This window comes from Cricetulus griseus, chromosome 4 (assembly GCF_003668045.3).
Source record: "Cricetulus griseus strain 17A/GY chromosome 4, alternate assembly CriGri-PICRH-1.0, whole genome shotgun sequence".
Taxonomy (NCBI): Eukaryota; Metazoa; Chordata; class Mammalia; order Rodentia; family Cricetidae; genus Cricetulus; species Cricetulus griseus.
In genome coordinates this window covers 28,906,263-28,932,115 of record NC_048597.1, presented here as the reverse complement: position 1 = coordinate 28,932,115, position 25,853 = coordinate 28,906,263, and positions in this window count along the sequence as shown.

Genomic DNA, 25,853 nt, shown 5'->3' with positions numbered 1-25,853 from the left:
AGGTGTTACTGAATTTGATGTTAATAAAATGGGTCTGCTATGGTGGAACATACCTGTAATCCCAGTATTTGGAAGGCAGTGGCAGGAGGATTGTGTGTTCAAAAACAGCCTCAGATGTATGCCAAAGGCAGGGCCGAATGGGGACCACATGAAACTTTCTCATAATAAAGAGAGGGAGGAAGATAAAGGGTGAAGAGAGGAAGAAATGAGAGGGGGAGTGAGAGTGTGAGAGAGGAAGGAAGGAGAGAGAGAAAGGGATGAATAGAAAGAAGGAAGAAGGGAGGGAGGAAAAGAGGAAGGCAGGCAGGAAGGAAAGAAGGGAGGAAGGCAGGAGGAGGGGGAGGGGGAGGAAGGAAGATACAGAAAAGGAGAAAGAAAGAGACTGTGGTGGGAGATGATAAGGAGGCAAGTATAAGGAGCTGGGAGAAGAGAATGTCCATTGCAGAAGAAATGGCAAAACAGATATTAAATATTGAAAGAGTGCATCGGGACAGTATATAACTCAGAATCTTAATTGAAACAGACATTTTTAATACTAGGATAAGTTCAACCAGTAATAAATCAATGTTTGATAGCAATGATTAAACATCATTCTGTTTTTATGCCAAGATTATTTTAAATTAGAATTTCTGGAATTAAGAAACAATTTTGACTCAGAAAAAAAATGGCCAGTTTGACATTTCTCTCTGATAGTAACATGAAAAAAATGAAATGAGATGCAAGGTACTTAGATCTTTATAATAATAATGTTATTCAAATTCCTTTTCTTGTATATGATCATGTGGGTATTGGCCAATTTTCCAATGTCTGCTTAGCGACAGGTAAACAAAAAAAAAGTAATTTTCATTTTACTGAGGACAGTATGCAATGAATTCTGAGACACATGTCACTAACTGTGTAGAGACATTAATGGAATATACTTTGTTCTCTGTTAATGGTCCTCTAATGAGATAATTCTGAGCACCTCAAAGTAGACTGAGACTACTGACAACGAAGGCAGAAAAAAACTGGTCCCCAACTCTCATTTCATTAGAATTATTTTAGTTTACAAGAAAGCAAATGAGTTATGAGAAATTACCTTGACATGGACTTAAAATCTTAGAAAAAGCATCATTTTGGCCTGATAATAGAAGAGCATCCTTTGTCTTTTACAGTTACTGAATCGGGTAAATTTCAGATAAACAAAACTTAGCACATTTAATTTTAAGACAGTAAAATTGTTCTAATCCCACCACTAAGAATTTGACTGGAAGGTAATGCACTTCAAACTTTCTTATTTAAAATTCTGTTCACAATTAAAACAGGTTTGCGGTGAATTTTTAAATACTGATTGACCATTGTATGAAAATGGCTGAAATTTCCATTTGAATAATAGTGTGAATACCATGGATCCAGCTTCCTTTGAGCTTTGTTGTTGCACTACAGTAGGTGACTATTGCAGAGCAAGCCAACCCCCTACTCACCAATGTGCTATCAAGACCAGAAGAAGGGTATCCTCTTCCCCAGATAATCAGGGAACATTTGAAAGAAATGCATACATAGAGATAGAGCTTCCAAAGACTCAATGTTGTTTTGATTATTTTAATTATGAACTTAAGTTATGTTTATTTTCTTTTCAAATTTATACACTTTCACATTTTTATAATGAAATTTAGAACTTGTTTAAATTTCAGGAAAGGATTATGCTTAATGAAAAAGCATCCTGTTGGCTTGATTGAATTCAACCATCATTTAGACTGTGAAATGTAGCCAGAGTGATTTGGGGGATCAAAAAGATATTTCTAAAGAGGAAGAGATTTCACTTTATTTCAATTTATATCCTCTTGTCAGTCTTCTGGAGTTATCTTGGTACTATGTCACTCGGCCCCTCTAACTAGAAATGTCCCTTAATAATCATCATTTTATAATTTCATTTAATCCAGCATTTTAGTCAGTACGGGGTGACCTTTCATTCCTTCAAATGTGTTACCACTTAAAATTCACAAAATATTTTGGCATTTGGACTGCATATTGCATAAAGTGTTTATGAGGTTTAAATGTAATGTGTTCCATCTTGCTAATTTGGGTAAGATTGTTCAGGCTCTGAAGGTTTTTAGTAAATATGATTTTCTTCTTTCTTTCTCTCTTGTCTTTCTCTCTCATGCTCTTTCTCCCTCCCTCCCTGCCTCCCCACATGTCACATATATTAAAATTTATTTCAAAAATTCTTTCTTGAAGAAAGAGTTCAACAAGGGAGATGTGAACGAGAAAGTAATGGGGGAAACTAGGAGTAGGAATTTACCTGGGGAGAGGAAGGACAGACAGATAAATAATACTAAGGATTCTTGAAATGTCCACAGGAACTATATTATCTGTGTGGTATGTGTGTGTGTGTGTGTGTGTGTGTGTGTGTGTGTGTGTGTGTGTGTGTAGTATGAACTTACTACACTTGAGATGATAATGCTCTCCCAAGATCCACACATTGTCTCAAAAACCTCAGTGTCAGACATGACAAACCTCCCATTGAGTTGTCTGGAGGAGTTAGATAAACTCCAAAACAATATAGGCTATTGCCATCACCCTTGGTTACCTTGAAGAACTTAAAAGTTAAGGCCCTATTGCTGAAAGACATCATATTCTTCTGACACGGGAATTGGATAAAGAGCTGGAACCAACCTGGAAGGAAGCATCCAACCTATGGACCAGCTTTCATAGCATCTGAAGGTGTTATGAAAGCTGCTAAGGTAAAAAGGCAACCAATATTCCTACCCAGCTGTTATACCTATGAAACCACAGTAATGACCAGCATGGTAAAATATCCCCACCGCTGAAACAGTGTCACTTATATCTTAGGGGTAACCAACAGGAATCTAATTAGACTTAACATCTATTTCATGAAAGTGATTTCATGCCTGGTAATGTAAACCTAGCCAACTACACATGGCTGGTTAGGTGATAGTTCCTGGAGGAGAACTTATTAATGACACTGTCCTAAATCAGTATATTCTCTAACTCCATTATAAGTACTCATCCTTATAGCCACAAATAGTTCTTACCTCTTATCAAAGAAGTCTCTTTTTGCAGAAGATGGAGACAATTACAGAAATCTACAACTGTACAAAATTCAGAGAACAAGTACTCATGGAATGACTAATTCCATTTGATATATCTACAACACAATCCCTGCACCTAAAGCTCTGGGAACATCACAGAAGAGGGTACAGAAATACTGTAAAAGCCAGAGTACCAGGAAGTCCTCTTTGTACTCTACGTATTGCTGCAAGTGGCATCAATGAAATCTCAACAGAATGGTTGCTTAAACAAGACCTCCACAATGACAACACCAGTTGACATACCGATGTGGATACCAGAAATTCAGTGGTTCCCTAAGCTTAGATGAAGAGCTACAGGAAATTAATGGATATAATTTTAAGAGCAGAAAAAGGATGTGCTGTAGGAACAGCACCCTGATTCTTTATCTAATCCTGAGTTGTCAGTGTTAAATACATGCATGTGATGAATGATGCTAAATTAACTCAATAGGATACATATATATATATATATATATTATATATATATATACTCATGTCAATAATAATAATAAAACTCATGAATTTGAGAGGTAGTGGGAGCTGGAGGAGGTAGCAAGGCATAGACATAGTATAAATACAGTACTCATATGTGAAATTTTCAAAAAAACTGAAAAAAGGAAAAAAATACATTGTATACATGTATAAAACTGTAAAATAAAGTTTTAATTTTAATCAGTCTCAACTTAATTAATTTTAAGTTTGAACAATCCATTAATCTCTTAAAAAGTTTCTTGTGCCTAATAGCAATCAGCTTTTATGTGGCAAAAAGAAAAAACGAGAATGTAGACACACTCCGCTACATCTTGTCACACCTTCAATCTTACATGTTAGAGCTGTTATTTCATATGTCTAATAGTTATACAATTTTGTTCTGACTGAGATGTTTTGGCTTGAGTCAATAGAAAATCTGAGCTCAAAAAAAAAAAGATATACACTATCAAACATGACAAAATGTTTCAGTCCTATGCGTTTACAAATGAGAAGGAATGACCACAAGCTAAGATCGGTGAACTGCAGACATCCATAGGAACTACACCAAAGCAGGAGCAATGACATCCAGGGACAGCAGTGACAGCTGTACAGATATCACCTCCATGAGCACCAGGAGCAGCAGCAAGAACACAAGCTACTTGCACCATGGTGACTCTGCATTTGTCTGTTATATGATACTCTGATAACATAGGTGCCATCATGTTTCATAGAATTCAGCAAATCCTCATGCTCCTTATGCATCAACTCCCTCAGGAGAAGATGGATATAACAATGTCACTGTGATGTGGCTGCCATTGTGGCTTCATGATTCCTGATTTTAAATTCTGATTATGCCATCTTCCCAGCAATCAATAACTTATTTTTCTGTTCAAATCAATGAATGTTGCACACTTGCAATGGAGAGTTAATTAATTCTCATAGAGTTAATTGTTCTTTTTAAATATTGTGTTCCAATAAGTAGTTAAAAATCAATTTTTATATTAAAGCCAGTATCAATCAATCCTTTAGATGAGACAACTTTGTCTACACAAAGCATGAAGAAAGGAACAAGGGAGAAAAATGAAAAACTGATTATTAAGAAATGCAAACTATCTCAATTAAGCAGCCTACATTTAAAATATTATAGCAAGTTCCATCCTAGCACTACTCCATAGGGTACATTATGTAAAATAATTGTAACTAAAAAACCCAAAAAAGTGATAAAAATGTTTTACCACAAAAAATGTATTATGTGTGTAATTTGTGTGCGTGTCAAATGAAAATATAATACCCTAGTCATTTAAATCAAATGTCCAAAAAAGTATGTTTGCTATTTAAAGGATTTACAAGTGAAAGAGAAAACCATATGTTATGTTATATTAAAAAGTCCAACAAATGCCTGACCAGCAATTACAAGAATTCAACTACAAAAGGAAAAAATGAGTGGTTGATGACCAGGTTTATGGTACCTGGCATGAAATAATGTGGATCAGGATCCAATCAGAAAGTCATTGGTAACTGCCTGAATTTGCTCCTCTGTTGCAATGTGATAAAACATTGACCAAAAGTAACTTAGGATTGGATAGCTTTATTCAGCTAATAGGCTGTAGAAGTGCATCATCAAGGCAAACCAAAGTAGGAACTCAAGGCAACAGCCTGAATAAGAAAACATGAGGAATACTGCTTACAAAAGCGCTTCCTCTGGCTTGCTCAACTCTATCTAAAAGCCAAGTCCACAGACACAATGCCAAGTAGCTCTTAAGGATGGTATCACCCATAGTGGGCTGAGCCTTCCTACATCTCTAGAAATCAAGACTCTGCTCCAGTGACAGGCCTACGAGCCGGCTTGATAGAGGCCAGTCCTCAACAGTAATTCACTCTCCCAAGATGACTCCAGTTTGTGTCAAGCTGACAAAGTCTAACCCCCTACAACTACCATGCCACTGATGCACAGTGGGCACATCTGTTCAGGCAGGTGGGTATTGATGGATGAAATTATCAAAACTCATTGGTTTTGATAATAAAATTTTCAAAAATAAGCAAAAGATATTATTTTTAAATTATCGGCCATTATGGAAAGAAGAAAAGCAAATTCCTATGCATTAGTAATCAATAGAGTATTCAAAAGTAGCCAGTAAATACATTACAATAGTTCACTAAAAACTATTTTAAATTGAACAAGTTGTGCTCTGAAAATTGACATTCAGTTCTCATGATGACCTGCATAGATAAAAATCCTTGTCATGTCTGATATTGATGTAATTCAGCATAACGTTTTTTTTAACTTTTCTTAACAAATATTCAAGCACTAAACTTGACCTTATACCAACCCTGCTTCCTCATTTAACTTAAACCAAAGATGTTGAATCTTCATGGCAAGTTCGGCACTGACTTGCAACTAACCCATGGGACAAAATGCTCTACACCCATTTAAAGCAAAATTTTCACAGAATAATCATTGGCAAGCCATATGAATCAGGCCGTACTACATGATATACACAGAATCCAACTTGGAGCCTGACTGCTCTGTAAGGAAGGAAGACAGTGAAGCACTAAATCAAAACCATCTCTGGCTGACCGAAAAAGCTTCCTTTCACTTTCTATCTTGTGCTTGTTCCCAAATTATTTTGTGTTTATTTAGGAAATTTTGCTCTATTCTTTTATCCTAGAACTGCTTATATTAGGAATATTTAAGATCTAAAACATGATCATTTGAGGTTCTTTGAGGCATATGCACATATCCTTGCACAGTTCAGCAAATCAGCACTATCACAAAACTATCTTCTGTTTTCATGTGCATTAGAGTGCTTAAAAATCTACTCTCATGCAAATAATTATATAACACATTTATTTATATTATATACCTGTTAGTTACATTCAGCATACATTTCTTTAAGTGATGAACTTCAGATATATAATAACGAATATGTTTCATGCTTTTATTTCTGCTTACACGTAGTATATATGAACTTTCATTAATTTTGAGTTATACATAAATGAGCTTAAATAAGAAATTAATTTCTAAACTTTAGAAAAATATTTTTCTTGGTAACAGAAACCCTTTCCTAAAACATTCTCCTAAATTAAAACAATTGTGAAAATATTTAGTGCTGGGGCCACTTGTCCGATTTCTGAAAGCATGAGTTTTATGAACTAGTATAGCTTACTTTTCCTGCAGAAATAAGATAGGAATGATTCTTTTAAAAATGAGAAGGCATTGCAAATGTGTATAACAGTAAAAATAAGCTACTTATTAATGTATACAAATTATGGGGAAATTGAAAGATAAATATCTGGTAACTTAAACACTCTCCAGAAATAAAATACTTTGTAAGAAAAACTTTACAGTTACCATTGGGGAAATTATCCATAATATTTTGCATATGTTTAAATATTAAATGAGACATCTAAATGAAAATTTATATTTAGTTCATTAATACACTGTGAGACAAAGGAAATACATAAAAACTAAATCATAATGCTCTTATTCATATTATTTCAAGGCATTTTACTCATTTTGTCTTACTGATGCTTTTTATTTCTCACCTACTTAGTTTGCAAGTATTTTGGAAAAGTTTAGTTATTTACTGGGTATGTTTATTAGAGCCTTCATATATTTATATGGTAATTACACTGTTGCTGTATTTCTTTTTGGTTTTGTTGTTGTTGTTTTGCTTGTTGTTGCATTGTTTTGTTTTGTTTTTTCTTTTGTTTTATTTGTTGGAGACAGGGTCTTTCCATGTAGTTCTAGCTATTCTCAAACTTGCTGTGTAGACCAGGCTGACTTCAAATTCAGAGAGATCTACATGCCTCTAAACACATGTTATGCTTAAAAGTATGTGCCACCATGCCCAATTGCTGTTTTTCTTAAACAAGTGCCTTAATAGCTGTTTCACTTTGGAATATTTTTATAGCTTTACACTCCAAAAATTTCAAGTTAATTTTCTTTTCTGTTCTTGGAATAAAGTCATGCTATAACTCATGAAGAATGTCTATGTCTTCTTCATATAATCAGGTGGTGGTTTCTAACTCTACTCTGAAAGTCCAATTATTATCTACTATCTAAGATGAGAGCAGCTCTAGCCTTGTCCAAGAGGTGCTAAGATAGATGGGGTTAAGTTGTATGGCTTCACTGTTGTTATTATCTTCTTTTGTGGTTGCTTAATGTTAAATTAGCTGTTTTAAAAGTTTAACAACAGTAATGTCTGTTGGCCAAAATTTGCATTTTGAAAGGAGCCTATATCAGATAGCAGTCACAAAAAGATCTACAAGTCTGAAGAAAAGTTATGTGATTAAATACTACATTAATGATTAGCATTTTTTGCTATTAAAATTTTCAAGAAAAACTATGCACACCTTCTGAGGAAATGATTCCTAGGGTAGTTTCTGCTAGAAGTTGTCCTTATAAATAAGCTCACAACACAGCGAGGAGCAGTTCCAGATGGCTTCTAGGAGTTGTGCCTTGATGATGGAATATGATTTCTTGATACGAGGAGGCAAGTGCTGTCTTTCTGAAAAATACAAATCATTTTTTATTGAAAATATGAAATGAAGTCATGCAAACCAAAGGGAATTTTTACAGCAAGTCCAGCATTGCTGCAAGTGGATGGTAAAACTGCCCTGTAAGTTTACATCACTTGACATAATGGAATCCTAAAGGCATAAGCATTCACACTTGAAACACAAGGGCACACTACATGACTATAATCACAAAAGATCATTTTCCTCAGTGGAAAAAAACACAAGTTATGGAAAAGTACAGTTTGGATAGTTTAATACAAAGGACGTGGTGCAAATTAGATCCAGTGGATCTAATGATATGAACCAAAGTAAAATGAGTTACAAGACTGCCTTTTTGAAACCTGAGAAAACAGAGAAAACACAATACAGGACCCTAAATATATCTTATACAAATGCCTATCATGTGTGTTCTCTGTAAACATCTGTCTCAGTGGTTAAATTTGGAATTTATCTAATATCTAATATCTAATTTTGTCTCTAATTAAAACTATTAGACCCATGGTATAAGTTTGGACATGATCATTATTTTTTAATTTAATATACTCTGATGATTTTGACACAATGGATTTGTGATACATGAGTTTTTAACTTCATGAATGATTCTGCATCACTCCTTTTGAGCTTGCCAGACATCAGAATATGCTTTCATTTGCACTAAAAGGAGCATCAACCAACATTTAAGAGACAGACTTGAGCCTTTAGGCAAAGGATGTTTTGTTGCTATTTCTTGCATTACTTAAATTGATAACAATTTTTATAAAATTCACTAAATATTTTAAGACAGAAGGCAATTATTCCAATAAAATAATATTATTAAATGCTTAGTCTTAAAAAACATTACACTTAGAAGTTTATTTCTTTTCCGAATCTCATCTGTCCTCACTGAATGAAAGTCTGTAACAAGTAAAACCTAATTTTGTGACACTAAATGCTACTTAAGAACAGTGAAAGTCTCAGTCATGAACACACACACACACTGAGAAAGACATAGAGAGAGAGACAGAGTGAGAGAGAGAGAGAGAGAGAGAGAGAGAGAGAGAGAGAGAGAGAGAGACCTTCGTTTCCCTGTAGACATTTGGAAGGTGTCAGCAGTAGCACAATGACAGTTCTAATTATTAAAATTACTCTTGTGTGGAGAGTACTTTAGAATAAGACTCCAACAGGCATGCAATATGTTAATTGTGTAACAATGTTTTCTTTCAAAAATGAATGAAATTCTGAGGAATATTCCACTGGTTTTCATCAAAACACCTCTCAGCACCCCAATGACATTCACTTTCTCACACATTCCCATGGAATTACAAATAAATTCTTATTTCATGAGGGATCTCTACTACCAAGATGTATTTTATTATTATGTTTGTTCAAGAAATTCCATTTAAATGTTCTGTGCTCTTGGTTTCTTATGTTTTATATAATCACATTTTTAGAAATTCTCAAATAATTTATGGTTTCATAGACATGCTATGATTATAATACTATAAATTTTAAAAATGTTTCAAAAATACATTCCATTTAGTCTCAAGTAGAGCTAAACTTTACCAACTAAAGGTGATATTGTATTTTTGTTTTAATATACATTTATAAATGCATAATTGTTCTCCACAATTATGTTCACAATTATGTTCTGAATTAAGTATCTCATTGTCTAACACATATTTCTGTAGCTGGCAGATGTCAAATACAAGCAACAGCGTCAGAAAGAGAAAGAAGTGGTTAAAATTGCTCCAAGAAGAACCAAGAAGTTGTAGGTTACCTAGAAGTGACTTTGAGCTCAGTGTTCATTCAATAAAGGGATGCCCAGCACTTCATAAGCCAGGGTGTGGTGTTACACAACTAAAACCTCAGCAGCTCTGGCGGAGGAAGCAGGAGTATTATGGAATTGAAGATCATCCTCCGTCCATACTGAACGTGAAGCCAGCTGGGTTACATGAGACCCAGTTTCAAAAATCAATTATTTTATATGAGTTGCTAGAGTCTTGAGATACTTGCAGTTGTACTAGTTCAGTATACACATTATGAGTACTCGCCATCTTTGAAAATTATACAGCTACCAACGGGAGGCTATAGAAATTCTCTGCCAACTCGATGTGCCATGGAAGTGGCCAACATTGACTCAGACACAGGAAAGCCCCTGCCCAAACATGGGTTTTCATGCCTCCATAAGTGCAGGCTGTCTTCCCACCCCAGTTGGGAAAGGAATTTAAATATGATTTTTGTTTTTTTAATGCCAACCCTTCCAGCTCCCAGGCAAGCTTCTGCTGGGGCCAGATAACTGAGAAGAAAATCTGCACTCGAATCATTATCTCAGAGAGCAGAGGCAGATTTCTGAAGGATAAATAAATAATAAACAGTAACTACTAACAAATGTGGCTATTTGCTGTGTAAATGAACTAAATTGCCTCCCTGTTTTTCTGCCATTACATTTTCCTGTGCATCAATCAATGCATTATATAAATTAAAAGCATACCATTTAGGGGTCTGTATATGGGGCCTAATACTCAGACACAATGCCAAGTAGCTCTGATCTTGCTTGCAAAAAAAAAATTGTTTGATATAAAAGGCATTGAATAATTTATGTAATATTTTAAAATTCAATGTACTATGAAAAATTCTTACAGACACTGTGATGTGCTAAATTCTTTGCATGCTTCAGTATTTTATGAGTCCACATACCAAAATCTGTTAGCATAGGACATTCAAAAGAAAAATACCATTTTAATTTGGAAACAACACACAAAATCCTCTTTTATTTTGAACAAAAAAAAATCAAGCTTTTTGAGCAAGTATTTTGACAAAATTAAGATGGGTGGGCTAACCTGTATTTCAACCCTTCAGTCCTCAGAAGCAACTCACAACGGAGGAGGAGCCATACTCAGCTTGACAGGCTTTGAACACTGGGAGATGGAGTACACCATTTTAAACACCTAGTAGTTGCTCCGATGCCTCAAAGGTAGAAGGATAATGACTGATCTCTCACTGCCCTTTAATTTTAGTGGCACTTTGTTCTATTGATCTGTGGCTTGAAAATACCATTGCATCTTTTTTTATTCCAGCAGTGTACTAAACTCATACACATGAATGCACAAGCAGTATCCCAATTCACAAAACAAAGGCTACAAACAAACCAACAAATGACACCGTATTCCTGCATACTTTAACAGCCAAATGTCTGACTGCTTGCAAACACTATTAGTGCTTAGTTGAGGCCTACTAAGAACCAGGGGAAGAATTTGACTGCTGGATTTCTCAATTCTAGCAAAAAAAAAAAATCACTTGAAGGTGTCTCAGTGGAATTTAAGCTGTAATGAGGGAAATGGTACCCTCTCAGGAGGTCACACCTGCCAAAGTCATTCCCCTCTAGTTGCTGGACCAGATGAAACACTATACCCCCACAATCTGGCTTTAGGGCTTATAAAGCAGGCACAATACATTAACACAGCACTGGAAATCAAATGACCTTTGCAAGAAATTATACCCAGAATTCCTCGCTGTTCTGTGAGGGTTAAATGAGTGTACGTGCATCCAAGTTGGCACTGATATTTACTAAAATATCAGTGTTTTTCTCTCTCCCTTCCCACCCTCTCTCCACTTTCATTTGTGGACCACAGGACACTTATTTAGATTAGCTTATTATCAGTTTACAAATGAGAGGAGAAGTGAAAATTGAGAGATTAAATACCATTTCTTTACATGGTATTGTGATGAACATTGAAACCAGCATTCAGCAAGACCAGCCTAACCTCACCATGCAGATCTTTGCCTTATAAAATGTGCCCCACCCTTGTTATCAGTTGCAGAGCGCTTATTAACAACAAAGCAGCAGATCCCACAAAGCCTGAACCCTTCTGTCCCCGTGCCTTGGATGTGTCTTTGTTGTTTTCTTTCTATCATCTGAATTTGAAACTGAACATCACATTCCACCTTCCATAGGAGAGTATTGGCTATTGTTTTCATTTTTTCTTGCTTTGTTTTTTTTCTCATCACCAGATTAAATAATGATTACAATTTATGGAGAAAAATAAGAAAACAAAACAAAATGCTGTCCATAATTCTGCCTCTTAAAGAATGACTAATTCTGCTTTGTTCTTTTGCGTTCTCTACTTTTACAAGTACTTTAAAGTACTTCTGTATTTCTTTGCAAAGTTACTATACTGAGAGTTGTTTTGCAAGCATTTACACAAATATTGATTACAAAATCTTTGTATGCTTAAATTTTAATGAAACCAGTTTCCTAAGATATTTAAAGCATAATTTATCCACACAGTCCCATGGAGGTCTATGTTAGTCATCTCTATTGGAATACTGTACTAGGGGGCTGGTATTCCCTCATCAATTCATTAGGCAAGATGAATTGGATACTCATTTCATTGAACTGCTGGATAACTATAAGGTCATCAAGATGCAGCCATTTAAAACACTGCTCCAAATACGAGGAATGTCAGTGTACATTTGCCTTTAAAGGATATACTGTTTAAAATTCCCTTGAGGATTATTGATACAAATTTACAATCTACTCCAGATACTACATCTATATCAGCAGTTTAAGAGAGCTTCTGGAGATGGAGAGATGACAGGGTGGATGAAGAGCTTGCTGTGTCAAGTGTGAAGATCTTGTTTGAATCCTCCTAGAACATGTATAAAAGTCAGATATGTGTGTCTGTAATTCCAGTGCTTCCATGGTGAAATGGAAGACGGGATACTCAAAAAGCTTGCAGGGCAGCCAGCCTGTATAACACACAAGAGCAGCCAACAAGAAACCCTACTTCAAATAAGGAAGCTAGCAAAGACCAATTGTGCTCAAACCTCCACACGTATGACATAGCACCCACATTCGGTATTTATTTACACACGTGCAGGAATATGAGAACACTCATATGCACAATAGAAAAAAATTATTTCCCTTAAACTAAAATTTTATTGATAACTTTGAATTATTTATAAGAAACAACTTTCTCTGGTTCTTATATTTGACATCTGTAATATCTGCTGTCCCTGTATCTGCATATATCAAATGTGCAGACACACACCAGTGCCTTCTGTCAGCCTTCCCAAAGAGTATCTCTATGTCACTCCAAATTATTTCATTCAGCATGAATCTTCCAAAAGAAAAAAAAACATGTCATTTCCAGCCGGGAGATGGTGGCACATGTATTTAATCCAGCACTGCACTCAGGAGGCAGAGGCAGGAGGATTTCTGTGAGTTTGAGACCAGACTGGTCTACAAGAGCTAGTACCAGGACAGCCTCCAAAGCCACATAGAAACCCTGTTTCAAAAAAAACAAAAAAAATGCATTTCTATGATATCACACTATCAACTCTACACCAAAGAAAATAAATTCTACTATCATCCAAAATAGACTCCTTACAAAACTTAAGTATCTTCCCAGTATCCTGTGGTTACAGGCTTTGTCTCATTGGTGCCCTTGGTCTATGAGTCATGTGCTCTCCTTGGTCCTTTATAAAACTGATCTCCAAGAGTCTACCTGAGTCAACAAGTAGATGATCTCATATTCATATATATCTTGAGTGTACTCTTCCCCATTAGACATATCTCACAAGAATGTAACACTGAGACATACTCCTCCATTCATAAGTCTATGACTACTAAATTAAAGTCACAGGAAATGGATAGGCTTGACAGTCTATCAGCTTTATTGCCCAAAATGTGAACTAAAGGAGGTAGCTTGTACCAGAAGTCTAAACAGACATGCCTACTTTTACTCCTTTAAAATGTACCAGTGTAACCAATCATCCTACCATAGGTAGCTGAAACAATTTTCTGTATCTCTCCACATTAATTACTTTTGGTTGTGATGAAATACTATGTTCAAACATGACTTATGGGAGAGTTTATTTTGGCTTATGGTCCAGGTGGAGAATCTACAATGTTAGTGAGGCACAGCTGTGGACTGCTGAAGCAGAAAATTGGGAAATCACATTTTCAGCCCCAAATATGAAGAAGAAACTGAAATGGGAATAGAGTGAGACTATAAATTCTCCAAGCCTACCCCATCCCAATTGACATACTTCTTCCAACAGGACTCTACCTTCTAAATATCTTATAACCTCTCCAACTGACATGGTTAACTGGAGACCAACTATTCGGATACCTGAGCCTATCAGGATCATTTCTCATTCAAAATACACACCTCCACAGCCACATAAACTCTGTAAACTCAACACGGAAAAGATAGATTCAAGTAAACAAGTTGTTCCAAAAATATTTAAGTAATCCAGTAAATGAAATGTGCCACAAAACAGAAATGGAAAGAAATTAATGTTTCCCTGTGGAGATAAAGACAAGGGAAATGCAGTTAGAAGAATAAGATGAGATAAGACCTTATCTGGGGACCAATCAGGATCCAAAGAATGATGAAGTGATCTCTACATCAAAGAAATAAGATTTCCTTCTTGGTAGAAGGTAATGAGCAGATATGACTACATTGTGACCTGATTCATTGTGCACATAATTAACTGGTAAAATATACACATTGTACCCACTACTCATTGTTTTTATAACCCAGACTAGCAAAATATTATGAACTTTTCTTCTCTTAATACTGCTAAAAGCATATTCAAAGCCACACAAATAACTGCTTCTTTAAAATGTGTTTTTATATACATTTATGACAACAAAGAATTTCATTTTATTATGGCAGTTTTCAGAGGGAATTTGGTTGTGGGGCCCTCTTAGTTACCCACCATCCCTCCCAGTCACTTATGCCCTACCATTGACCGCTTTTCCAGTTTCATGTCACACATGTGTGAACTTTTGCCCTCACCCCTTTTGTCAACACCTCTTGTTACCGTCACCTATCTGGTACGGTAGTCTACATCTACTCTCATAACCCCTCATTTATGAATGTACAACCATTAAATGTTAGGATCTACATGTAAGTAAGAACAGATTTTTATCTTCCTGATACTGTCACCCCAAACTTAACATAATCTTTTCCAGCTCCTTCCATTTTCCTGCAGTTCTGTCAATTTTCATGTTTCTTCACAGTCAAGTAAAATACATATATGCCACATTTTCATTATCGTCTTCTGTTTACAGACATCTAATTTGGTTCCTTTTCCTCCTTACTGTGAATAAAGAAGCAATGACTGTGGGTGTGTAAGTATCTCTGTGGTCAGGTATAAGTCCTGTGGGTATATGCCCAGCAGTGCCATAGCTTGGCCATCTGGTGGTTTTATTTTTAACACTTTGAGCATCCTCCATACTGATTTCCACAGTGGTTGCATTAGTCTGAACTGACAAGAAGGCCCAGTAGGTGAAATGCATTTTTAATCTGATTGTACTCTTGGATACTATTTGAAATACTAGTTTTAAGATGTATTACATTCGTTTATGCTGTGGAATATTTGTTTAATGATGGAAAGATGTGTTGCATTCTTTTTGTTGTTGTTGCATTTGTTTAACTCTGTAAAGCTGTATTGCTTTGCCTGTCTAAAACACTTGAATGGTCTAAAAAAGAGCTGAATTTTCAATAACAAGTTAGAAGAGGGGCACTGCCAGGCAGAGACAATAATAGAAGAAATATAGGCTCTAGAGAGAAGTGGGTGAAGGAGAAGAGGATGCCAGGGGCCAGCCACCCAGACACACATGGGGTAAGCCATGGGGTAAGAAGGAAAGAAAGAATATAGAATTAAGAAAGGTAAAAAGACACACTGTGGAGGGTCTAGGCCCTGCTCCAAATGATATGGCAGATTTGAAGATTCCCCCCATAGAAGGTCTCACTCTCCCTGAGGAGCAGAAAGGAGATGGGATAGAGAGTTGGTTGGTGGGAGGCAGGGGAGGAGGGGGGGAACAGGAACTGAGATTGACTTGTAAAACAAGTTTGTTTCTAATTTGAATTTTAAAAAAGAAAAGTCTGAAAGCAGCAGAAAAAAATGGTAAAAAGCCCAAAAGTAAAGCATAGTTAAAGAGAAATGGGATAATTTAAGTTAGAAAAGCTGACTAGAAACAAGCCAAGCTAAGGCCAGGCATTTGTAAGTAAGAATAAGTCTTTGTGTATTTATTTGGGAGCTGGGTGGTGGGTCCCCAAAGAGAAAAAAACTAATAACTACAGGATACTTTCCTCATTACTGTTAATCAAATGGCCATAGAAGACAAACTGCTTTGAAAGACAATAATGACAGAAAGGCTTCCTGAGTGGGTAAATGGTTTACACAGCAACAAGTAAACACACAGAAAAAGCATGCACACACACATTCCTAATCCAGAAGTTACTGTAACTAAAGAACTTGGTGAATATAAGATACCCAGCCATCTGCAGTACAAGTGCAAATTGTCACAAACTTAAAGGACAGGTGCATTTATAGCTATAGGAATGAAAGTATGAAAGGAAACCCCAATTCCCATAGGGGTATGCAGCATCAGGATATTCTGATTCTGGGAACTTATTAAAGTTATTGCCCTGGTGTGGATTTCTGTTTACCTCCACAGTGAGCCAACTTGACCCATAAAGTCCTGTATGGTATTGCTCATTTTCTAATAGTATTTTATTTTTTCTATTGAATACTTTGAGTTTTTTTTTTTTTTTTGATTTATTGACTTAGTTTGGATAGGCTTTTTCAGCAATGGGTAGATGAAAGTCCTCTTCTGGCATGCAGGGTCCTAATTCAGACTCAGCCAATAGCCCTTGAGAGTGAAAAATACATCATTGTGATGCCTTTGTTACAGAAATTAGTGACTATGGCTTCTTTCAAAACTTTCTGCAGTAAAGAACAATTTAATATTTTGATGTTTCATTTTACAAGTGACCAATGAAACCAGTCCTGTATGTCCTGACAAATAATGAAGACAAGAGGACTGACTTTATTGGGAAATGTGGCAAAAATAGAAATCGGAGAAAGCAACCCTTTGACTAAATATCTTGATTCTTAAATTATATTCTACTCATTGGCAAAACTGTACACAACTGCCGCAAGGTATGCTGAGAATTTCACTTCACACTCTACTGAATAAAATGGTTCTTCTGCTTGCTTCATTTCTGTATAATTAGGCACTGAGAATCCAAGGAGAAAAAAAAAATCCTCTTTAGAGCAAATTTCCCAAATCACCTAGTCCTAGACTTTTTTCTCCCTGGAAGAGCTCGGAATCACTTTCATCTCTGATAGGATCAGCTGGTGTAGCAGGTACTGCTATACTGTCTCAACCCATCCAGAGTCTAGGCAACTCATTAGAATAGCAAGCAAATTTCTACAGGCAGACTCGTCTTCAGAAAATGAAGGAAAGGAAGTCTGAATGGGAGAAGGAGACAAAAGGGGGAGGAGTGACAAGCAGAGGCGGAAATGGAGGAAGGAACTGCTGAGGCATGGCTAATCAGAAAGGACACTTCATGCTTATTATGGACCCTTTGTGATAATAAAATTGGAATCAAATTGCCTACCCAAGCCACTCGAGGCATTCAGCATCTTTAATTTTTAAAGTTATGAAGACACTTGACACAGAAGGGGATCAATTATCACGAGTTTTCGTGCAAATACTTACTTAAGCCATGGAGTGGGTCAGAGGCAGTAGAGAAACTGCAGGCTTGCAGCCACATAATGGCAGCTAATTACACTGCTCCGTGGACCATCTCCAGTGGGCTCAGTTGGCAGTAATGGTCATGGTTGATTTATTTGGATTCATTTTCAGGGTCCTGAAGTTATAATAAATTTATGTATTTGCTGAAGATAACTTGTTTGGATCATGAAACCACCATAACATAAAAACAAAAGGGATTCCTCCAGCTGACTTGTTAGGCATTCAAGTCCCTGGGAAAAATAGCTTGGTATCACATTATATATTTTATATGTGGAAGTTTAATATCTATTTAATGAGGCTTCACAAAACATTGGGGGAGATAACTCCTTATTGAGGTTTCAAATATCGTATTACTTTTAGAGTAAAAAACTTCTTCACTACCTGACTTCTGTAGTTTGAATCTTAAATGACTGTGTGTGAAAGGACTGTTCCTTGGCATTCTTTAGAAGGGGTCATCTCGTATTGTGATGGAGGAGAGGCAGCTGGCATGTGATAGAGACAGGTGCCATATTGAATGCATACAGGCAGATGAAAATGGTATGGGATGACTATTAGAGGCCACTATTTCATTTAAAGAAATTCATAATTTTCTTTTTACTTTCTGTTAATGATAATTTAGAAGACCTTCTTAGGCACTGGTCGGCTTCTGAATTATTAAACCCAATCTGGGGGTTCTTTAAGTTTTATTTTGATTTGTGTATGTGATTGTATGCCATGAGTGAAGAGCCCCCAAAGGCCAAAAATAAAAAGGCATCAGATCCTCTGGAAAAGGAGTTAACAGGTGGTTGTAAGTAAGTTGGGAATAGAACTCAGGTCCTCTGGAAGAGTAATAAATGTTCTAAAGTGCTTGAGCCATCTCCCCCGCATCCAAATTCACATTTTATGGTTATTTCTGCTACACTACATGAGAGTAATCAGATGATTTGATAGGAATATCTCCACTTATCATGCCATCCCTGTACAGTCTTGAGACAGTAATGGTACTTCCATAGGGTAAAATGAGAAAAAAAATGCATATTGGTCTACTAGATAAGAAAATTGAACTGCAGCTTTGAGTTCAGGAAGAAGCGATCAGAAATCAAATGAGAGCTGCTAGACTTGTGATCGGCAACAAAAAGAAGGAAAACTTGCCCCGGCTGACTCGGTTTACTTGAGTGGAAAAAAAAAAAACCTGCAAACTGTTTACATCACCACCTGTGATAATTCCCTAAGTGGACAAGGCCTGTGAAGACAGCACACTACTTCTATTTCTTAGCTCTTAACACTTTATCTGTCAAAAAGTAATCCACTCATAATGAATGGGTTGGTTCTCTTCAGATTCTGCCTTAATGTATATTTTAATATTAGCTCATTCCCTATAAAAATAAACCCATCGTGTAGCATGTTCCAGAATCTGTTGCAAAGACAGCAGCTTCATAGGACATAAAGCTTCGCTTGTGAAAGATGTTATCGGCCTTAAGAAAAACAGATTCCAGTGGGACCCACAGAGTAGCCACCTGTACAGCGGAAGCATGGCACGGATCTCTGTCAGATGGCATGGTACTGGTTCCTAAACGGAAAGAGATAAAGTTCAATGTGCCATAGGTCCCCAGGAAGCTACTCACATTTCAAGGACCATTCCTTTGCTTCCTTGAATCTAGTAACAAAACAGTGTTCTGCGTTAACCCATAGTAACGCATAAATGTCCCTGTTTACACATTCCATGTAGGCAATAGTATAAGAAGTGCAAGGACCTTGAGATGAATCATTAAAAGATTATTAAGAAATTAATACAAAACCATAACAAGCAAACAACTCTCCTCCCCCACCAAAAAAGTGAGCATTCATTTATAATCTCCTGTCTTTATTTGCAGTCTTATTTATTTATTTATTTCTGGTTGAAATTTGGGCTGTGTCAGTTTGTGAAAACACGCATTTCCACAATGCTGGGTGATTGATAACCGGCACAATAGTGTACAAATGATTCCTTTCAGACTTTGTACTTCGTATCAAGCCGTGGGAGAATTGCAAGGCTGCCATTCCCTGTGGGTATTTAATCAATATGGTTAGCAAAAGTAGTTTCTCTTTGTTTTATCCGCACTGTGGTCTACATGGATGTATGAGGCTGTTAGCTTTGGGATGGGAACTAACAGCATTACATGCTACCGAAAAGCAACCGCCTGAGCGATTTTCCTAGGGCAGAGCCAAAGCAAAGTGGATAGGACCCACCCCCACCTCTCTGTCAGCCACATGAGGGTGATACTCCCACATATTCTCCACGGGGCAAATTCCATGACAGAAACCAGCTTCCGTGGCCAATCATGAGCAGCAGCATTGGCCTGTCAATACTACATGCGTTGTTTTTCTTTTCCATGATTAGCAAAAGGAATGATTTTTAGTAACACAGGTATACATGCTTGACCTTATCCAAAGGAAATCCTTTCTGTCCAAAGAGAGATGTCTAGTGTTTGGAAATACTATTGTAACATTATGGATCGGTGTTTTAATATAAAACCAATGAAAACAATGCCCCCCAATCACCTATGGATTTCCTTTGCTAAAAATATAGTATTCCCAGAAACCTGATCCTTGAGAAGCGAGTGCCTCATTTTTCCTTCTTAAGATGTCACACATTTCAAAAATTATGTCATTTCCAAAGAGATAAAGAGAAAATGAAATGGAATAGTCTACATGAAAGTAAAGCCTCTAGAGTTCAGAAAATATTTGAAGCAGCTCGATGTACATCAAATAATTACCCAAACTTAACTTTGTTATTTTTTTTCTAGTTTCCAACAAAATGTCAATGTTTAAAATTGAAATTCATCCTCAGTCTCTGGAATATCCTGCCTCTGATTCCTGGCTATCCAGGCACTGTCTGGCCTGGGTTCTTTCTCATGATGGTTGCTATCCTTGGGAGGCCTGCTGTTTTCTGAAGGGAACCAGAAGAAAAATTAAAGGATCTAGGAGAAGGGGAGGTGGGAGGAAGGGGCAGGGAGGAGTGCAGGGTGGGGAAACTACAGTTGGGATGTAATATATGACAGAAAAATAAATAAACAAAAGTTAAAATTGAAAGCTACATAATTGTTATTTATTTGACATTTTTATGTATATTGGCACTTTTGCACTTTGGAATCTTTCAGAGCTATTATCTTTCTCATAGGTTTTTTTAAAATACTTTCCCAAAATATAGACTAAAATTTAACACTCCGTGACATTCAAAGAGCATATATTCCTTATCTAAAGAAATAATAGAATCCTGAAGTTGGAAGATCCTTTTAGCAATGATCTAATGAAAATCCTCTAATTTCTATAAGGAAAATAATGAGGTTTGGAGGAAATGAATCATTTAAACTGGCTATCTACACTTTCTATCTTGAAATATTTTTATTCTATAAGCTTCCTAATGAAATAAAGATTAAAACACATTATAATCGCCCTTGTAAAGAATTGAGTGCCTAAAAAGACCTGAGTCCGGGATGTGTAAAGGAGAAAATGATTTAAAACAGTTGGCTTGCTCATGTTCCCAAAAGGAAGTAGATGATACACTCAAGCTGAGATAATTGGACAAGAGTTTAATATATGAACTGCTTGCCAAAATATGGGCAAAATATAGACATTACAATAACCAAATCATCAAAGTCCTTCTTGTATCTGTTGAAATACGTTGATATTTATTTCTCTTAGAATGAAAACCAACCTCCCTGATTAAGTAGCAAGCAGGGGAGGGCAAAGCATGGATCTCATTAAAGAAACAGATGACTTGTCATACCTACTGCTGAGATGGGCTTTATTTCAGAAGGCAAGCATAGTGGAAGGTGTGTGGGAACCACTGGAATAGTATATTGGTGATGCTAATGCAGACCGACCTATGGGCATCACATACACTAAAGACTCTCTCACTGAACTGAACTCAGCCTTCCAAATGGAATTTATACATTCAGGAAAGAGCTTGAGCTGAGCGCCAAGTATATAATGAACAAATGGAATTTACCACCAAAGAGCATTGTAAGGGTCAGTGGATGGAAAATCACTAAAAGCAAACATCAAAGGCAGGATGAATTCTGGGTAAATAAACAAGATCCATGCTGAAGGTAAGCCTCTATCCAGAAGCACTCCACATCTGCTTAATATCCATCCATGTATCATCCTCCCAAACAGCCATGACGTATCCATGTGTGACATGCTTCATAAATTTATCTCCACAAATCTCTGGCCCACTGTTTTTATTCTGTTATTCCATCTTTTTCTTCTGGTTATTTAGTATTTGATTTCTTCCACAGGAATCCACATGAGAGGCAAGCCAACTGAGTGAAATTTGTCTCCCAAAAAAGTAGAATCGGCTAGACTTCTGGAATCCTCATATGTTTTTTGTCCCACCACCACCCCTTATGACTATAATTCTCGTTTTCCACCACCCAAATTATTTTCAAGTTCACACCACATTTTTCTTAAGATTTTGTTGCACTTATTTATTTGTATGAGAGCTGAGAGCATGCACGTGCCATGGAAGACTTGTGGAGACTAAACAACCCAGCAAAAGAAAAAAACAGCGGTGGGCAGCAAGACTTATCAGTGGGTAAAGACACTTGCCACCCAGTGTTTAAATTTGTAGAGACTACGTTGATTCCACAAAACTTTAATTCCTATCTCCAAGGAAGCTAAAGGCAACAGCTTCAACCTCAATTAGCTGAAACCCTGTGTGAGACACTCTATAAAGTCATGAACACATATTACGTATAACAGAAACCCTTTAAATGTATAATAATAATAATAATAGTAATAATAATACTTTCTAAATTAACATGGCAAGCTGATAATTTATTGCTGAAGAAAATGGTAAATGAAGCAAGATGGGGGTCAAGGCTATCATACAAAGAAGAAAGAAGAAAGAATAATGATGCCACCTTAGACTTCCCTGTGTCATTAAAGTTCTCTCTAGTGACAAGCTGGTATTTTTCTCAGGATTGATGAAATTCATTTTCATAAATCAAATTGGATATTCCAGAATAAAGCCACACATTTTAATAGAGACCTTAATTTCTTTTAAATTTGTACATAATGAATCATATATTTAGGAATTCAACATGATGGTTTTTAAAAAAAACAATAGAACTAAGCTACAGTTCAATGGACATTTGAAAATCTTTTAGAAATTTTTGAAAAGGATCACCTACACAAATGATAATGAAGTGGAAACATAGACTAATGTGGGAAAGTACTGTTCTAACCTTGAAATAAGGTATGTAGAACACACAGAATAACTCAAATTAAACCGCATAATGTTTCAGACATTTGTCCACATGGTAAAAAAAATAGCTTCATTTTTAAGTTGGTTAAATATATATATATGAAAGAACACTAAATTAATCTAACAAATACAGTTCACTTACCTCACCGATTTAATAAATATATCATATTTTCTTTGGTAAGTTTTAGAAAGGCTTAAACCAATTAAATTTGGTTGAACATTTTCTGTGAAATCTATCCCCTACATGCTGTTCCCCTTGGTTCCATGATCATGCTAAAGTTGAGGTTAATATTCCTCTTCCTAATGTTTTATTACATATGGATAGTTAATATATCTCTGTATTTCTGAATACAATATATGTTATATTCATGATACAGTTTATCAGTTTTCTCAGAGTCATTATTTCCTGTGTCCACTGTGATTGCTGTATATAAAATTATCCACTTATAATAGATATTGAGGTTGTTACTGGTTCCTTACTATAAACAACAACGTTGCACTGAATTATCTTATGTATATTTTATTGTGCACATATGCAAGAGTTTTCCTCAAGTAAATACTGTACTTAGAATGTTGGATCCTTGTCAACTTAACTAAGCACTACCAAATTGTTCTCAAATCTTACATCAGTTTATATAATCACTGGTACCTTATGAGGATCCCCTTTGTTCCACATTCTTACTGGTACATAATACTGTCAGAATGTTTGAGTGTTTACTGTTCTGATGAATGTAAAATCAAATAACACTGTTTAGATTTCATTTGAAAGCCAATGTTAAAACAAATTTTCAAACAAATGTCTTCTAAGCAATCAATTACTGGAATGTGGATTTGAGGTGGCTGCTACATTTCTATTTAATCCACATTGTACCTATATGGAATTCTATCATGTACGATGTATTGAATTGTCCAAAGGATGACAAGTGAAACATGGCAGACTGCCCATTTTCCCCCAAAGAGGGAAATTGTTGTCTCATCCATTTTCTCTACTTCTGAAAGTAACCAAACATCTACCAGGAGCTCATTTAAATGTTTCAGTCCTTTTTTATTTCATAGATGTGTCCACTGTATTTACATCATTTCTAGCTCTCCCTTTCCCTATTAACTCATCCTATGTTCCTAGCCCACCCCCTCATTCATGGCCTCCTCTTCTGTAATTATTACTGCTACATAGACACGTACCCACTCTCTCCTGAGTCTAATCACGTTGCTTGCTAAGTGTTCATGTTCAGGTCTGACCACCGGTAATTGGATAACCAAGCAGTGGACTTGTTCCTGAAGAAAAGTAATTTTCCATCCTTCAACAGCCATTGGCCTGTAGCTCTTCATCTAAGAAAAACTCTTGTGAGATTTCTTCCACTCACACAGCATGTTGAATGATATGTTTATTAGACAGATTTTCCTCTTGTTTTTTTTTTGGTTTTTGAAGACAGGGTTTCTCTGTGGCTTTAGAGGATGTCCTGGAACTAGCTCTTGTAGACTAGGCTAGTCTGGAACTCACAGAGATCTGCCTGCTTCTGCCTGGTGGGAAGTCCAAGACTCCATCCTCAAATACCACAAAAATGAAAGAAAAATAGAGCCTGACTTCTGATATTTTATTTGTGATTCATGTTTCCAATATAGTCACTGTGCTGTTTGCTCCAAATCAAATTTTCTACAAAAGTATCTTTGTTCTTATGCCTAATTCCTAGGAAATGGTTTTAATAAAATGAACATTTTTTATTAAGATTTCCTTTACCAGCACCAGCAAGAGCTACATGAATATTATTAATGTGTTTCTGTTTCATTGTTATTGTTGATGCCCACATAATTGTGTATGTATAAGTTCATTACTTTACAGAAATTTTAAACTTTCATAGTTAAGATTTGAAAAATTATATATAAGGTTTAAATTCTTATGAAAGAGTCAGCACATTGAGTGTGGATACCAAGACTTGTTAGTCTTCATTGTCAACATGAGTGGATTTAGAATCACCATAGAAACACATCTTTGGGTATATCTGTAAATGGGATTTCTTGTTTCATTTTTGTTGTGGTTTTGGTTTTGGTTTTTCAAGGCAAGGTTTCTCTGTATAACACTGGAACTAGCACTTTATTTAGTTCCAGCTAGCTGCAAACTCACAGATATCCACCTGCCTCAGCCTCCAGAGTGATGGTATTAAAGGCATGTGCCCCCACTGCCTAGCCTGTATAAAGGTATTTCTATAAAAGTTTTAACTAAAAGGAAAAATCTGCCCTGAGTGTGAATGGCATAATCACATGATCTGGAGTCACACAGGGACCACAGAATGTCAGCTGGGCACCAGAAATCACCTCTCTCCACCTCTCTCTTGCAGTATGAGCAGTCCCCTCAAACTCCTGCTACCGTGATGTAACACCATGCTAATCTGTATCCTCGAAGATGACGCTAAATAAGTTTCTTAAGTTGTGCTTTTGTCAAATATGTTGTTGTGGTAGCAGAAAAGTCACTATGAAAGATATTATGTTGGTATTCATCTTAAAAGGCCTACCTTTTGATCTTTATGTTTTGGCAAAATACCAATAGCAAAATTAAATATTTTACCTTACACTTCTCTTTTAGTACAACATGGATAGTCTCTAGCTATTATTTATAACTTATTATTTCTATCGTGAAAATAAAACTGTTGCCTGAACTTCAAGTCCCTCAACAACCTCACTCAATGTAGTTGTATTGACTCATCCTAAGTCTCAGTGAAATTTCTTGGTGATTCCTTAACCACTACAACATATTTTTCTCCATTGGTGACATACTACAACCTTTCATGAAAAATTCTGCTAGATTTCCCTTTTGCTAACAGACATCTGTTTATTTAATGTCTTAAAACAACATAAATTCATTTATTTTTCAAAGATTTGAAGTTCAACATAGTTTTCAATGAAGTCAAATAAAACTGCTTTTAGGACTGTAGTCATGTTATGGCTAATATTGACAACTGGATGCCACCTGGGTGTTGAGAAGATAAGCACTTGGGTATGCCTATGAGGAATTATCTTGAGTTTATTGATG